At 52.9% G+C, this 11,975-nt stretch overlaps 1 pseudogene; it reads left to right on the top strand.

Moving 5' to 3' along the window:
• Positions 1 to 10,654: 10,654 nt before the first annotated feature.
• LOC147087888 (uncharacterized) lies at positions 10,655 to 11,713 on the top strand (annotated as a pseudogene).
• Positions 11,714 to 11,975: the final 262 nt, after the last annotated feature.

Raw genomic sequence — 11,975 nt, 5'->3', positions numbered from 1 at the left:
CCTTGGGCTGGACCAGGTCGGGCTAGTGATCAGCAACATTCACAAACTCACTCACACAGTCTACACTGGGCTCCCTGGGCCTAATGTTGCAGTGAGCCGCTCTCCCCAGGGACGCGGGGCTGGTGATCGGGGACAATCACACTCACACACATACTGTCAACACTGGGCTCCCTGGGCGCGATATTGTGGTGAGCCGCTCTCCCCCGAGTCGCAGGGCTGGTGATTTGGGAGATACACACACTCACTCACAAATTGGCTACACTGGGCTCACTGTGTCTGATATTGTGGTGAGCCACTCTTCCCCGGGCCGCCCGTGGGGCCGGTGATCGGGGACAGTCACACACTCACTCACACACTGTCTACACTGGGCTCACTGTGTCTGATATTGTGGTGAGCCGCTCTACCACGGGCCCCGGGGCCGGTGATCGGGGGCATTCACTCATTCACTCACACACTTTCTACACTGGGCTCACTGGGTCTGATATTGTGGTGAGCCACTCTTCCCCGGGCCGCCCGTGGGGCCGGTGATCGGGGACAGTCACACACTCACTCACACACTGTCTACACTGGGCTCACTGTGCCTGATATTGTGGGGAGCCACTCTCCCTCGGGCCCCGGGGCCGGTGATCGGGGGCATTCACTCACTCACTCATACATTGTCTACACTGGGCTCACTGTGTCTGATATTGTGGTGAGCCGCTCTACCACGGGCCCCGGGGCCGGTGATCGGGGGCATTCACTCATTCACTCACACACTTTCTACACTGGGCTCACTGGGTCTGATATTGTGGTGAGCCACTCTTCCCCGGGCCGCCCGTGGGGCCGGTGATCGGGGACAGTCACACACTCACTCACACACTGTCTACACTGGGCTCACTGTGCCTGATATTGTGGGGAGCCACTCTCCCTCGGGCCCCGGGGCCGGTGATCGGGGGCATTCACTCACTCACTCATACATTGTCTACACTGGGCTCACTGTGTCTGATATTGTGGTGAGCCGCTCTACCACGGGCCCCGGGGCCGGTGATCGGGGGCATTCACTCATTCACTCACACACTTTCTACACTGGGCTCACTGGGTCTGATATTGTGGTGAGCCACTCTTCCCCGGGCCGCCCGTGGGGCCGGTGATCGGGGACAGTCACACACTCACTCACACACTGTCTACACTGGGCTCACTGTGCCTGATATTGTGGGGAGCCACTCTCCCTCGGGCCCCGGGGCCGGTGATCGGGGGCATTCACTCACTCACTCATACATTGTCTACACTGGGCTCACTGTGTCTGATATTGTGGTGAGCCGCTCTACCACGGGCCCCGGGGCCGGTGATCGGGGGCATTCACTCATTCACTCACACACTTTCTACACTGGGCTCACTGGGTCTGATATTGTGGTGAGCCGCTCTCCCCCGGGTCGCAGGGCTGGTGATTGGGGACATTCACACACTCACTCACAAACTGACTAATTGGGCTCACTGTGCCTGATATTGTGGTGAGACGCTCTCCCCCAGGCCACGGGGCCAGTGATTGGGGACATTCACACACTCACTCACATACTGTCTACACTGGGCTGACTGGGTCGGATATTGCGGCGAGCCGCTCTCCCCCGGCCCGCCCGTGGGGCCGGTGATCGGTGACATTCAGTCACATACTGTCTACACGGGGTTCCATGGGTCTGATATTGTGGTGAGCCACTATCCCCCGGGCCACCCGCTGGACCGGTGATCGGGGACATTCACACGATCACTCACACACTGTCTACACTGGGATGATTGGGTCTGATATTGTGGTGAGCCGCTATCCCTCGGGCCACCAGCGGGACCGGTGATCGGGGGCATTCACACACTCACTCACACATTGTCTACACTGGGATCACTGAGTCTGATATTGAGGTGAGCCGCTCTCCCTCGGGCTGCCGGGCCGGTGATCGGGGACATTCACACACTCACTCAATCAATGTCTACACTGGGCTCCCTGGGCCTGATATTTTGGTAAACCGACCACCTCCGGGCAGTGGGGCCAGTGATCGGGAACATTCACACACTCACTGACACACTGTCTACACTGGGCTCCCTGGGTCTGATATTGTGGAGAGCTGCTCCCCCCGGGCCGCGGGGCTGGTGATCGGGGACATTCATACACTCACTCACACACTGTCTAAACTGGGCTCCCTGGGTCTCATATTGTGGTGAGCCGGTCTCCCCTGGACCACCCGCGTGGCTGGTGTTCGGGGACATTCACACACTCACTCACACACTCTCTACACTGGGCTCACTGGGCCTGATATTTTGGTGAGCCGCTATTCCTCGAGTGGTGGGGCCTGTGATTAGGGACATTCACACACTCAGACATTCACACACCCACTCACACAGTGTCTACACTGGGCTCCCTGGGCCTGATATTGTGGTGAGCCGCTGTCCCCTGGGCTGGTGATCGGGGACATTCACACACTCTCTCACACATTCTCTACAGTGGGCTCCCTGGGCCTGATATTGTGGTGAGACGCTCTCCCCCTGGCCAAAGGGCCGGTGATCGGGGACATTCACACACTCACTCACACACTGTCAGCAGTGGGCTTCCTGGGCCTGATATTGTGGTGAGCCCCTCTCCACCGGGCCATGGGGCTGGTGATCGGGGACATTCACATGCACACTCATACACTGTCTAAACTGGGCTCCCTGTGTCTGATATTGTGGAGAGCCGTTCACCCCCGGGCCGGGACACTGTTCGCAGACATTCACTCACTCACTCACTCACTCTCTACACTGGGCTCCCTGGGTCTGATATTCTGGTGAGCCTCTCTCCCCCGGTCATGGTGCCGGTGATCGGGGACATTCACACACTCACTCACACACTAACTACACTGGGCTCCCTGGGCCTGATATTGTTTCGAGTCGCTCTCCGCCGGTCCGTGGGCCGGTGATCGGGGACATTCACACACTCACTCACACACTCTCTACACTGGGCTCCCTGGCCCTGATATTGTGGTGAGCCGCTCTCTCCCGGGCCGGGCTGGTGATCGGGGACACTCACACACTCACTCACACACTGTCTACACTGGGTTCCCTGGGTCTGATATTGTGGTGAGCCGCTGTTCCCTGGCCACGTGGCCGGTGATCGGGGACATTCACACACTCACTCACACACTGCCTACTCTGAGGTCCCTAGGCCTGATATTGTGGCAAGCCGGTCTCCCCTGGACCGCCCACGGGGCTGGAGATCGGGGACATTCACACACTGACTCACACATTGTAAACACTGGGCTCACTGGGTCTGATATTCTGGTGAGCCGCTCTCCCCTGGGCCGTCCGAGTGGCTGGTGATCGGGGACATTCACACACTCACTCACACACTCTCTACACTTGGCTCCATGGGCCTGATACTGTGGTGAGCCACGCTCCCCTGGGCTGCAGGACCGGTGATCAGTGACATTCACTCGTTCACTCACACACTGATTACACTCGGCTCCCTGTGCCTGATGTTCTGAAGAGCCGCTCTCCCCTGCGCAGTCATGTTGGTTACCAGGGTGATTCACACACTCACTCACACACTGTCTACACTGGGATCCATGGACCTGATGTTGTGGCGAGCTGCTCTACCCCGGGCCGCGGGGCCGGTGATCAGGCACATTCAAACATTCACTCACACACTGTCTACACTGGGTTCCTTGCATCTGATATTGTGGTGAGCCGCTCTCCCCAGGGCCGCGGGGCTAGTGATTGGGGACATTCACACACTCACTCACAAACTGTCTACACTGGGCTCCCAGGGCCTGATATTGTGGTGAGCCGCTCGCCCCCGGTCCGCAGGGCCGGTGATCAGGGTCATTCACACACTCACTCACACACTGACTGCACCGGGCTCCCTGGGCCTGATATTGTGGTGAGCCGCTCTCCCCCGGTCCGCAGGGCCGGTGATCAGGGTCATTCACACACTGACTCACACACTGTATACACTGGGCTCCCAGGGCCTGATATTGTGGTGAGCCGCTCTCCCCCGGTCCGCAGGGCCGGTGATCGGGGTCATTCACTCACTCACTCACACACTGACTGCACCGGGCTCCCTGGGCCTGATATTGTGGTGAGCCGCTCTCCCCCGGTCCGCAGGGCCGGTGATCGGGGACATTCACACACTGACTCACACACTGTATACACTGGGCGCACTGGGTCTGATATTCTGGTGAGCCGCTCTCCCCCGGTCCGCAGGGCCGGTGATCGGGCTCATTCACACACTGACTCACACACTGTATACACTGGGCTCACTGGGTCTGATATTCTGGTGAGCCGCTCTCCCCCGGTCCGCAGGGCCGGTGATCGGGGACATTCACACACTGACTCACACACTGTATACACTGGGCTCACTGGGTCTGATATTCTGGTGAGCCGCTCTCCCCTGGGCCGTCCGAGTGGCTGGTGATCGGGGACATTCACACACTCACTCACACACTCTCTACACTTGGCTCCCTGGGTTTGATACTGTGGTGAGCCACGCTCCCCTGGGCTGCAGGACCGGTGATCAGTGACATTCACTCGTTCACTCACACACTGTTTACACTCGGCTCCCTGTGTCTGATGTTCTGAAGAGCTGCTCTCCGCTGCGCAGGTATGTTGGTTACCAGGGTGATTCACACACTCACTCACACACTGTCTACACTGGGCTCCCTGGGCCTGATATTGTGGTGAGCCGCTCTCCCCCGGTCCGAGGGGCAGTGATCGGGGACATTCACACACTCCCTCAAACACTGACTACACTGGGCTCCCTGGGCCAGATATTGTGTTGAGCCACTCTCCCCCGGCCCACGGGGCCGGTGATCGGGGACATTCACAAACTCACTCACACACTCTCTACACTGGGTTCCCTGGGCCTGATATTGAGGTGAGCCACTCTCCCCCGGGCCACGGGGCTGGAGATCGGGGACATTCACACACTGACTCAAACACTGTATACACTGGGCTCACTGGGTCTGATATTCTGGTGAGCCGCTCTCCCCTGGGCCGTCCGAGTGGCTGGTGATCGGGGACATTCACACGCTCACTCACACACTCTCTACACTTGGTTCCTTGGGCCTGATACTGTGGTGAGCCACTCTCCCCTGGGCTGCAGGACCGGTGATCAGTGACATTCACTCGTTCACTCACACACTGTTTACACTCGGCTCCCTGTGCCTGATGTTCTGAAGAGCCGCTCTCCACTGTGCTGTCATGTTGGTTACCAGGCTGATTCACACACTCACTCACACACTGTCTACACTGGGCTCCCTGGACCTGATGTTGTGGTGAGCTGCTCTACCCCGGGCCGCGGGGCCGGTGATCAGGCACATTCAAACACTCACTCACACACTCTCTACACTGGGCTTCCTGGGCCTCATATTGTGGTGAACCGCTCTCCCCCGGGCCACGGGGCCGGTGAGCAGGCACATTCACACACTCACTCACACACTGTCTACACTGGGCTCCTTGCATCTGATATTGTGGTGAGCCGCTCTCCCCAGGGCTACAGGGCTGGTGATTGGGGTCATTCACACACTCACTCACAAACTGTCTGCACTGGGCTCCCTGGGCCTGATATTGTGGTGAGCCGCTCTCCCCCGGTACGCAGGGCTGGTGATTGGGGTCATTCACACACTCACTCACACACTGACTGCACCGGGCTCCCTGGGCCTGATATTGTGGTGAGCCGCTCTCCCCCGGTCCGCAGGGCCGGTGATCGGTGTCATTCACACACTCACTCACACACTGACTGCACCGGGCTCCCTGGGCCTGATATTGTGGTGAGCCGCTCTCCCCCGGTCCGCAGGGCAGGTGATCGGGGTCATTCACACAGTCACTCACACACTGACTGCACCGGGCTCCATGGGCCTGGTATTGTGGTGAGCCGCTCTCCCCCGGTCCACGGGGCCGGTGTCGGAGACATTCACACACTCACTCACACACTGACTGCACCGGGCTCCATGGGCCTGGTATTGTGGTGAGCCGCTCTCCCCCGGTCCACGGGGCCGGTGATCGGGGACATTCACACACTCTCTCACACACTCTCTACACTGGGTTCCCTGGGCCTGATATTGAGGTGAGCCGCTCTCCCCCGGGCCACGGGGCTGGAGATCGGGGACATTCACTCACTCACTCACACGCTGTCTACACTGTGCTCACTGGGTCTGATATTGTGGTGAGCCACTCTCCCCCTGGCCGCAGGGCCAATAATCGGGGACATTTACACACACTCGCACACTCTCTACACTGGGCTCCCTGGGCCTGATATTATGGTGAGTCACTCTACCCCGGGTCGTGGGGCCGGTGCTCGGGGACATTCACACACACACTCACACATTGTCTACACTGGGCTCCCTGTGCCTGATATTGTGGTGAGCTGCTCCCCCCGGACCAGGTCTCAGGTATGGGAGGTTCGATTTTATGTTAGATTGGGGAAGTACATTTTAAAGTGATGACGATAGACTAGCAATGGCTAGCATTTAAAGAATTAATACATAGTTTACAACAAATATACATTCCTTTGAGGCACATAAAACGCACAGGAAATGTGGTCGAACCGTGGATAACCAGAGAAGTTGAAGATAGTATTAGATCAGAGGAAGAGGCTTATAATGCTGTCAAAAAGAGCAGTGAGCCTGCGGATTGGGAGGATTTTAGAAGTCAGCAAAGGAGGACCTCGGAATTGATAAAGAAAGCGAAAGCAGAATATGAGAGTAAATTCGTGAGAGAATTAAAAACAGACTGTTAAATCTCCAATACGTATGTAAAAACGAACAGATTAGTCCTCAGCAAATGCCTGAGCTACATTCGCTTACGCTCCCACCTCAATGAATTTCGAGCTCGGCACGATGTTGAGCTCTTTTTCTGCTGCCTTCATCTCCTTGCCCACTTCTCTGGCCAGGAGTGTTCCCCCCGCACAACTGACCCTTTCTCCCGCTTGCAGAATTCCTGTTCTACCTGGACCACACCCCCTGGCCTCTTTCCATCTCTAGATCTTTTCATCGCTAGCTGCCGCCGTGACATCGGCCGTCTCCATTTCTCTGCTCCCTTCACTCACTCCAACCTCCCTCCCTCTGAACTTGCAGCACTCCATTCTCTTAGATCCAACCCTGACATTGTCATTAAACCCGCTGACAATGGTGATGCTGTTGTTGTTTGGCGTACTGACCTCTACCTAGCGGAAGCTGAATGCCAACTCTCCGACACATCCTCCGACGTCCACCTGGACCATGACCCCACTACCAAACATCAAACCACCATTTCCAAGACTGTCACTGACCTCATGTCCTCTGGAGATCTACCCCCGCTGCCACCAACCTCATAGTTCCCCAACCCCGCACAGCCCGCTTCTACCTCCTTCCCAAGATTCACAAACAGGTAGACCCATCATTTCAGACTGTTCTTGCCCCACAGAAATTATCTCTTCCTATCTTGACTCTATCTTTTGTCCCCTTGTCCAGTCTCTTCCCACCTACATCCGCGACTCTTCGGATGCCCTCCACCACTTTAACAGTTTCCAGTTTCCTGGCCCCAACCGCTTCCTTTTCACCATGGACGTACAATCCCTCTACACATCCATCCCCCACCCAGATGGCCTGAGGGCGCTCCGCTTCTTCCTTGAACAGAGGCTCGACCAGTCCCCATCCACCACCACCCTCCTCCACCTGGCTGAACTAGTTCTCACATTGAACAACTTCTCCTTTAACTCGACTCATTTCCTCCAAATCAAAGGTGTTGCCATGGGTACCCGCATGGGTCCTAGCTATGCCTGCCTTTTCGTGGGCTATGTGGAACAATCTTTGTTCCAGTCCTACTCGGGTCCCCTCCCTCAACTCTTTTTCTGATACATTGATGACTCTAGCGGTGCCGTTTCCTGCTCTCGCCCCGAACTTGACAATTTCATTTACTTTGCCTCCAATTTCCATCTCTGACTCTTCCCTTCCCTTCCTCGACTTCTCCATCTCCATCTCTGGGGATAGGTTATCGACCAATATTCACAAAAAGCCCACTGACTCCCACAGCTACCTGGACTACACTGCCTCCCACCCCGCTTCCTGTAAGGACTCTATTCCATTCTCCCAGTCTCTCTGTCTCCGCCGTATCTGCTCCGACGATGCCACCTTCCACACCAATGCTTCAGACCTGTCTTCCTTTTTCCACAACCGAGGATTCCCCTCTACGATGGTTGACACTGTCCTCGACCGTGTCGGTTCTATCTCTCGCAATTCTGCCCTCACCCCTGCCCCTCCCTCCCGGAACCATGATAGGGTTCACCTTGTCCTCACCTTGCACCCCACCAGCCTCCACATTCAACGGATCATCCTTTGGCATTTCCGCTACCTCCAAAGTGATCCCACCACCAAGCGTATCATCCCTCCTCTCCCCTTTCAGCATTCTGTAGGGACCGCTCCCTCCGAGACACCCCAGTCCACTCCTCTATCACCCCAAACAGCCCTTCCCCTTCACCTGGCACCTTCCCGTGCAAGCGGATGAGATGTAACACCTGTCCCAATGTCCAGGGCCCCAAACACCTCTTCCAGGTGAAACAGCGATTTACTTCTACTTCCCGCAATCTAGTATACCGTATTCGCTGCCCATGATGTGGTTTCCTCTACATTGGGGAGACCAAACACAGATTGGGTGACCGCTTTGCAGAACACCTCCATTCAGTCCATAAGGGTGACCCGAGCTTCCGGTCGCCTGTCATTTTAATTCACCACTCCATTCCCACTCGGACCTCACCATCCTTGGCCTCTTGTATTGTTCCATGGAAGCTCAATGTAAACTCGAGGAACAGCACCTCATCTTCCGATTTGGCACTCTGCAGCCTTTCGGACTCAATATCGAGTTCAACAATTGCAGATCATAACCTCGGCCACTATTACACATTTTTTCTTGTAATTTTTCCACTCCTTTCTCCCCCCCTTTCCTTTTGTTTCTCTCTCACACCTGGCAGCTATCTCTTGCCCTGCCAGTACGCTTTACACCTAATCTCAGCCTATTACCATCTCGTCTAGATCTTTTGTTTCTTTCACTTCTTTTGTCCGATCACAGCCCTGCCTTCGATCTATTTTCTTTTCTCTCCAGCTTTGAAGAAGGGTTCGACCCAAAACGTCAACTCAAATTTCTCTCCACGGATGTTGCCTGACCTGCTGAGATTTTCCAGCATTTTCTGTTGTTATTTTGGCAGTATCATTGCCGTTTTCTGCTCTCGCCCTGAACTAGAACATTTCATTCACTTTGCTTCCAATTTCCAACCTTCCCTTACCTTCACATGGTCCATCTATAACTCTTCCTTTCTCTTCCTCGACTTCTCTATCTCCATCTCTGGGTATTGACAATCATTCACTATAAGACACTGGAGTCACTCATCAGGCCAGGCAGCATCCGTGGAGAGAGAAACAGAGTTAAAGTTTCAGGTCTGAGACCCTTCATCAGAACTGAAAAAAGCTGCAGATGTAATTGATAGCACCTTCTCCTGCTGCTTCACAAAGTCAAAGGGGGCAAGAAAGAGTGACAAACAAAACAGAAGAACAAAATAAGCTGTCAAAAATCACCCACAGGACGCACCAGCAGAGAGGCATGATAAATAATAGTACCTAGGTTCGGATCAGCCATGATCCTATTGAATGGCGGAGCAGGCCCGAGTGGCCATATGGCCTACTCCTGCTCCTACTTCTTACGTTCTTATGTAAGGTACATTTAATTGCAGGCGCTCGTTGCCACATGGGTTTAAGGTATAGCGGCTGTAGAACAGACCTGACTAAAACATGGGCTGGAATCGTGACCAAACATTCCTGGCTACAATGCATTCTGGAGGGATGGGTTTGGGCAAAAGATGGAGGGGGCGTAGTTTTTGGCAGTATTTATCAAGAATTATATAACATTTTACAGAGGGAAGATATGCTAAAGATTCAAAGACTGAATCTATTTGGGTAGCGTTAAGTAACAGAAAATGAGCTGTTACATTTCTGGGTCTTTACTATAGGCCCCCAAATTGTGGGATGGAAACAAAGATTGCGAGTATTTATACTCAGTTTTGTGGGTTTTCTCAGAGGCCCAGTTTCGGTTGCAGCCAGTGAGTATTTATACTCAGTTTCACAGGTTTTATCAGAGGTGAACCAATCTCACAGACGAGCGGTGGCGTTCCAGAGCCACGTCATGATTCAAAAAGTGACGCAGTCAAGAAGAAGCAGCTGATTGGGTGAGTATGGCCAGGTGAGTATTTATACTACTCTATAGTTTGACAGTTACGCTTAATAGTGTATAAGGTTTAGAAAGTCTTTGTTTTGTGGTTTATAGTTTCTAACGTCTCTGTTGTATAGCGGGGAATACCAGTAAACAATGGCCCTTGAGTAACTAATACCATTTAATTGCAGCGTAGTTAGTGTTCTATGATTTGATGTAATTTAATTTAAGTTAATTAAAGGGTAAGATTGCTACAAATGCCACGAGTTAGTCAGTGTAGAAATAGAAGAATATTTCAAGTGAGAATGTGGCTAGAAGAATGGGGCTTGGGGGAGAGATTCAAATTCCTGAGACAATGAAACCGGTTCTGGGGAAGCTAGGACCAGTACAGTCTGGACGGTATTGCATCTGGGCAGGATCGGGACCGATGTCCTAGGGGGCGTTTTTGGTAGTGCTCTGGGGGAGGGTTTAAACGATAATGGCAGGGGTTTGGGAACAAGTGCTGGGAGACAGAGGAAAGGAAAGCACGGATAGAAGCAACAGAGAGGAAGGAGAAAAGCAAAAGAGGCAGACAGAGAAATCAAGGGTTTAAAGCAAACAGGGCTACAGTAAAAAACAATTCTAAAAGGAATTAGAGTGTTAAAAAAACAAGCCTTAAGGCTTTGTGTCTTAATGCGAGGAGCATTCATAATAAGGTGCATGAATTAGCTGTGCAAATAGATGTAAACAGGTATGATATGATTGGGATTACGGAGACATGGCTCCAGGGTGATCAAGGCTGGGAACTCAACATCCAGGGGTATTCAATATTCAGAAATGACAGTCAAAAAGGAAAAGGAAATATGATATTGTTGCTGGTTAAAGAGGAGATTAACACAATAGTAAGGAAGGATATTACATCTGATGATGTGGAATCTGTATGGGTAGAGTTGCGAAATTCCAAGGGGGAGAAAACGTTAGTGGGAGTGGTATACAGACACCAAAACAATAGTGGTGAGGTTGGGGATGGCATTAAAAAGGAAATTAGAGAATCGTGCAATAAGGGCACAACAGTTATCATGGGTGACTTTTATCTGCATATAGATTGGGCTAACCAAATTAGTAAGAATACTGTGCAGGAGGAATTCCTAGAGTGTATACAGGATGGTTTCCTGGACCAATATGTCGAAGAACCAAATATAGATCAGGCCATCTTTTAATGGTTATTATGTAATGATAAATGGTTCATTAGCAATCTCGTTGTGTGAAGTCCCTTGGGGAAGAGCGATCATAACATGATAGAATTATTCAATAAGATGGAGAATGACGTAGTTGACGCAGACACTAGGGTCCTGAAATTAAATAAAGGAATCTACGATGGTATGAGGCATGAGTTGGCTTGGATGGATTGGGGAACATTACTTAAATGGTTGATGGTGGTTTGGCAATGGCAAACATTTAAAGATCACATGGATGAACTACAGAATTTGTTCATCCCTGTCTGGCATAAAAATCAAACAGGAAAGATGGCTCAACCGTGGCTAACAAGGGGAATTAGGCATAGCATAAGATCCAAGGAACTGACACATACATTGGCCAGATAAAGCAGAAAACCAGAGGATTGTGAGCAGTTTTTGAGTCAGTAAAGGATGACCAAGGGGTTAATTAAGTGGGGGAAAGTAAAGTATGAGAGTAAGCTTGCAGGGAAGGTAAAAGCTGACTGTAAAAGCATCTATAGATATGAGAAGACAAAAAGATTAGTGAAGTGGTGCATAGGTCCCTTGCAGTCAGAATCAGGGGAATTTTTAACGGGGAACAAA

The sequence above is a fragment of the Somniosus microcephalus genome, unplaced genomic scaffold (genome assembly GCF_052327205.1).
Source record: "Somniosus microcephalus isolate GS21.2 unplaced genomic scaffold, FLI_Smic_1.0 unresolved_chr5, whole genome shotgun sequence".
Taxonomy (NCBI): domain Eukaryota; kingdom Metazoa; phylum Chordata; class Chondrichthyes; order Squaliformes; family Somniosidae; genus Somniosus; species Somniosus microcephalus.
Note: the sequence above shows the minus strand (reverse complement) of the source record. Positions and strands in the feature narration are given on the sequence as shown.